We start from the raw sequence: 6,102 nt of genomic DNA, 5'->3' as shown, positions 1-6,102 counted from the left end.
CGGCGCTCACCCCGGGGCGCGGCGGGGGCGCGCAGGCGCAGCGCGAACAGCTGAGGGGGCGGTCCCGCCCCCGGCCCGCCCTGAGGGGCTGGGGCCGCCTGAGGGGAGCGGGGCGGGCGGAGCGATGGTCGGGGAGCGCTGGAGGCTTCGGCAGCCACGGGTTCCCTCACTGACATCCCCCAGCCATGGCTGTCCCTCAGCACTACTTCAGCCACGGGTCCCCTCACAGACATCCCTCAGCACGGTGTCTGCCATGCCTGTCCCTCACAGCCATCCCTCACAGCCATCCCTCAGCCATAGCTGTCCCTCACAGCCATCTCTCAGCATGGTGTCTGCCATGCCTGTCCCTCACAGCCATCCCTCAGCCATGGCTGTCCTCTCACAGCCATGGCTCAGCACCGTGTCTGCCATGACTGTCCCTCAGCACTATCCGCTCGGCACCACATCAGCCACGGGTCCCCTCACAGGCATCCCTCAGCCATGGCTTTCCCTCACAGTCATCCTTCAGCACGGTGTCTGCCATGACTGTCCCTCACAGTCATCCCTCACCCATGACTGTCCCTCACAGCCATCCCTCAGCACCGTGTCTGCCATGGCTGCCCCTCAGCACCATCCCTCAGCACCGTTTCAAGCACGGGTCCCCTCACAGCTCAGCACCGTGCCAGCCATGGCTATCCCTCACAGCCATCCCTCAGCCATGGCTGTCCCTCAGCATTGTTTCAGTCATGGGTCCTCTCACAGCCATCTCCCAGCACCGTGTCAGCCATGGCTGTCCCTCACAGCCATCCCTCAGCCATGGCTGTCCCTCAGCACCATCCCTCAGCACCGTGCCAGCCATGGCTGTCCCTCAGCATCATCCCTCAGCACCGTGTCAGCCATGGGTCCCTTCACAGCCATCCCTCAGCACCGTTTCAAGCACGGGTCCCCTCACAGCTCAGCACTGTGTCAGCCATGGCTATCCCTCACAGCCATCCCTCAGCCATGGCTGTCCCTCAGCATTGTTTCAGTCATGGGTCCTCTCACAGCCATCTCCCAGCACCGTGTCAGCCATGGCTGTCCCTCACAGCCATCCCTCAGCCATGGCTGTCCCTCAGCACCATCCCCCAACACCGTGCCAGCCATGGCTGTCCCTCAGCATCATCCCTCAGCACCGTGTCAGCCATGGGTCCCTTCACAGCCATCCCTCAGCACCGTTTCAAGCACGGGTCCCCTCACAGCTCAGCACCATGTCAGCCATGGCTGTCCCTCACAGCCCTCCACAACAGCCATCCCTCCGAACAGTCCCCTCACAGCTGTGAGTGACTGCCATCCCCTCAGCATCCAGCCACAGCCATTGCTCAGCTCCATCCCCTCAGCTCGCAGGGCTGGAGCCCCCCTGCCATGGAGCCAGGCTGGCAGAGCTGGGAATGTTCAGACTGGAGAGGAGAAGGATCCAGGGAGAGCTCAGAGCCCCTGGCAGGGCCTGAAGGGGCTCCAGGAAAGTTGGAAGGGGACTGGGGACAAAGCATGGAGGGACAGGGAATGGCTCCCAGTGCCAGAGGGCAGGGCTGGATGGGATTTTGGGAATTGCAAATTGTTCCCTGTGAGGGTGGGGAGGGGCTGGGATGGAATTCCCAGAGCAGGGGTGGCACTGGGTGGGCTCTGATGTCCCTCCCAACCCAACCCACTCCACGGATCGCTGTTTCTGTGGGCTGGCAGGGCAGCTCAGGCTCCTAAGGACCGTGCCTCTGCAGGAGTGTCCCCTGTGCCAGGGGAGGCTGTCACAGCTCCTGCCGTGTCCCCTGCCACAGCGGCTGTTTCCAGTGACGGCGTCCCCGGCTCCATGGCGTGACCCTCCCTGCGGATCACGGCATTCCGTGGGCCCTGGGGATGTCACCGCCCGCCTTGCTGGCAGCCCCCGGCAGCGTCTCCTGAGGAGGATCCCGCAGCACGGGCTCTGCTCCAGGCTCTCCGTCCCCGTGCCAATAATGTCACAGCTCCTCCTGCACAGGCTGACAGTGCCTGCAGGAGGGGAGGACAATTCCTGCTCTGGGGAGGAGGCACCACTCCCGGTTGGGAGCGGGAGGGAACGCTTTGGCAGGGAATGGGAAATGAGAGCGGGAAGTGGCGATGCTCGTTGCGAGCTGCCTGTGCCCATGGCGGTGCTCGGAATTCCGAATTTGTCCTGGAATTCCGGAGCCAAGCCCGCGGGTGCCAGTGGGACCAAGCGAGGGAGGTGATGCCTGCTGGCTGCATTTCCACCCGAAAGGAGGCAGCAGCCAAAGCGGCGTTTGGAAAAGCCGTCCGCCGAGGGCTGCAGGGAGTGCTGCGACCTGCAAAAACACCAGATGGTGCCATGGCTTCACGTATTTCTCTGTGCCTCTGACTCCGGGAGCTCAGGTTCCTCTCCTCTGTGCGCTGTGCCCATCCTCCTCCTCCTCCTTCCCAAGGCTCCCAGGGGAGTTCGGCCAGGCTAGGAAAAAAAAGGGTTTTACTTACTGAACAACGAGACAGCCATTAATTAGTCACACGGATCAAAAGGAATAAATTAAAGGCTAGTGATGCTGCCAAGATGCCACCTGAGGGCTGGGGTGGATTATTCCCGCTGGCAGGTCTCCAACCCCTTCCATACTTAAAATACAGAATTGTTGATTCTTTTAATGCATTCAGGGAAAAGAAATCCCAGACTCCTGCACGTTCCTCTACACTGCTGATCTTACTGAGTTGTTAAGTGCACTCAGGGTTTTCCTGTCAGAAATCAGGTGGCTTGGTTACACACCTGTTTCCCCGAATCCCTCCATTTTAAGGGAAATCAAGTTCCTGTCGCTTGATACGGGTCTCTTCCTGTTTCTTTCTTTCTTTCTTTCCTCCAAATCTAAGTTCCATGCTCCTCAAGTGTCTTGGGACCCCAAGAAGTGAGGGAACTGCAGAATTTATTAAGGCTGAGTAATAAACCAACGTTTTCCCCTGAAAATGTGCCAAAAAAAATTTAAAAAATTAACGGATATCCACAGCTTGTAAAGCCAGGGAAGTGCAGTTCCCTGTCAGGGGAAGGCAGAAGGGAATCCCTGAAAACCCTCAGCAGGGCCCAAGGCCACAGCCCCAGATGGTTTTGGTGAGCAGAAGATGGACCATGGTGGGGGAGCACACGTGTCCAGTGCCCAGGTGCAGTTCCTTTACCCACCCACCCACCACCACCCAAACCCGTGGAGAACAAGGTGAAGAAGGAGCAGCTTCCACCCTAAAACCTCTATTTTAGCTCTATATATATTACTATATTCTAAATATACTGTATATTCTAATATATATATATATTCTAAATACTATATATGACTATATTCTAAAACCCCAAACCCTAAGTTTCTCACCCTGTGCTATCACACACTTCTAACCAACTCAATCAATTCTGGAAGCCTTCTCCATGGCCTCAGGTGAAAGGCAGTGCTCTCCTGAGGGCCTGTGCCTTTCAGCACAGAAAACTCTCAGTATCCAGGGCTCCAGCTCTGAGGAACTACAGGATCCTGTGCTCCTTTCCAAAGAGGGCCTTGTGGGAGGAAGAGGAACAGAATCCGTGGCAAGACTTGAGCCACAGGGAAGGATTTTGTCTGGTGCCATGTCCTGAGGGCATGGAAATTCCAGTGCCAGGTTGGGAATGGGCTGTTGGGAGCAGCCCTGGATCCTCCTCTGAGACACTAAGGTAGATTTTTATAGATATAGATATAGATTAGATATAGATATAGATATAGATATAGATATAGATATAGATATCCACGTGTGTCCCCCTGGGCTGGTTTACATGCCCAGACATCACCTCACTGACCCGAAGGTGCCCTTGCTCCACACCCCAGCACGTTCCTGATTTCAGCCTGGTGTCACAGCCTGTGACAGACCCGGGCTGGCAGTGGCCCGGAGGGGGCTGGAGGTGCCACGGGGCTGTTCTGGGGCTCATCCTTGGGACACCTCTGGACACAGAGTAAAACCTAAAACCTGTGTGCATGAGGCTCAAGGCAGTGCCCATGCCACGGGAACAGGTGAATCCCATCCTGCTGTCCCACCCCATCCCTTCCCTGTTGGGAAGCAGGCCTGGAGGAAGCTGCAGCACACCCATTGTCCCTGGGATCACATCCCTGGCATCTGGCCTGGAACAGCCACAGCCCTCCAAAGGTGAAACTCTCAGCCCTGCTTTTCCACTCTAAAATCCATAGCCAGCCTCAGAGAAGCCCGAACTGAAAGGGACGGGAGACCTGCTGTCCCACCCCATCCCTTCCCTGTTGGGAAGCAGGCCTGGAGGAAGCTGCAGCACACCCATTGTCCCTGGGATCACATCCCTGGCATCTGGCCTGGAACAGCCACAGCCCTCCAAAGGTGAAACTCTCAGCCCTGCTTTTCCACTCTAAAATCCATAGCCAGCCTCAGAGAAGCCCAAACTGAAAGGGACAGCAGACCAGTTTGGTTCAGTTTTGAACTGGGAGATGCAGCAGCAGCACTGGAATAAAGAACAATCGTTTGGAAGGGCAGCAGCTCCAGCACTGCCATTTTATCTCCTCCAGGTACCTGAAATAGGAAACAACCCCCAAGGCTGCCATTCCCTCTCAGGGCTTTGCAGGAGGGGAGGAAGCTGGGATGAAGAGGCCTGGGATGAAGGCAGGATCCCTCTGGACAGGGTGTTGCCCTGTTCTTCTAAGTTCTTCTAAGCCTTCTGATGTTTCCCTTTTTGTAATGGGGTTTTCTCACTCACAGTTCATGTAAATAATGATTGTTTTGCATTCCTTTCTGGAGGAGGAGAAATTTGATGGACTGTTGCTTTGACCAGTGTTGTTGGAGAGGCGGCAATTTCATCCTCCAATCCAGGGTCACTTTTGGAATTCCATTTATATCGAGGTCGAGAAATAAGCTTCCCTTCTTTTTACCTTGGAGGTTCCAGCATGCGTGTAGTTTTATTTCGTGTCCTATTGTGGCAGACAGGGAGCTGAGGCAGAGGAGGGACAGGCTCTAATTCCTCCACAGCCCCTGTGCTCAGCTCTCAGTGCAGGGTGTTAAACCCCATCCTGCCCCAGCAGCTCTCACAGCCGAGTGCAGAGGTTTGGTTTGCAGGACATCCCAGTGACAATCAAGTACAGAAGCACCGGTTCTGTGTCTTACCAGGATTTATTTTTGTACCTTTAACCCCAATGTGTTCACAGCGCTCCTTTTCCCACCTCATTTCCTTCCCTGCACATCCCAGGGCCAGGACTGCTGAATGCAGCTCTGGGTTACCCTCAGATCCCAGAACACTCACCGGATTCGATGGAATAAATGTCATTTGGGATTCACCCGAGCCAACAAGGGCACCACGAGGCTGGTGCAGCCCCCTCTGGGCTGCAGTGTGCTGCCAGGCTCCCTCAGCAGGGAGCTGTGCCCCCTGTGCGGGTGCAGCCTGTGCCAGGCACTGCAGGGGCTGCAGGTCTGCTCCTGCTGCCCAGCCTGGCACCTCAGTGCTGCAGGACCTGCTCCAGGAGGAACTGGGATTGCAGGAGCTGTGTCTGCTCTCAGGGGCCACAGATCTCCTCCTGCTGCCCAGCCTGGCACCTCAGTGCTGCAGGAGGAGCTGGGATGGCAGCACAGGGAGCTGTGTCTGCTCTCGGTGCCCCGGGGCACCCCCCTCCCGACGGGAATTCACTCCGGTGCCAAGAGCTGCACAGACGGATGTGCACCGACAGCCCTGCAGAGTAAACCCCCTGTTCGGTGTTGACAGCACTGAGAGGCTCCCGCAGGGTGCTGTCGGTCAAAGCGTGCATTCCGTGGGCTGGGAGCTCTTTTCCAACCCCAACGATTCTGTGGAATCCCCATTTATCCCCACCCACCCTGGAGCACACCCAGCGCTCCGGGTCTGGTTTGGAGCGGGGGCTGCAGCAGCTTTGGCTGTGCGGGGTCATCCTTGTGGGGAGGATCCATCCCGGCTCCTGGATCATCCCAGGGAAAGAGGATCATTCCCAGGTCCCGAGGAAAACAGAACAATTTATGGCTCTCCTACTGCTACAGCTTCCCCAAACCCTGCGCTCTGGGCTTGTGCTTCCCTCCCACCCGCTCTCCCCCCAACCTCCTTCGCTTGTTTTTGTCTTTTTAAACATCATTACATCTCAG

This window comes from Passer montanus, unplaced genomic scaffold (genome assembly GCF_014805655.1).
Source record: "Passer montanus isolate IOZ18808 unplaced genomic scaffold, ASM1480565v1 scaffold225, whole genome shotgun sequence".
In the NCBI taxonomy this organism is placed as follows: Eukaryota; Metazoa; Chordata; class Aves; order Passeriformes; family Passeridae; genus Passer; species Passer montanus.
Note: the sequence above shows the minus strand (reverse complement) of the source record.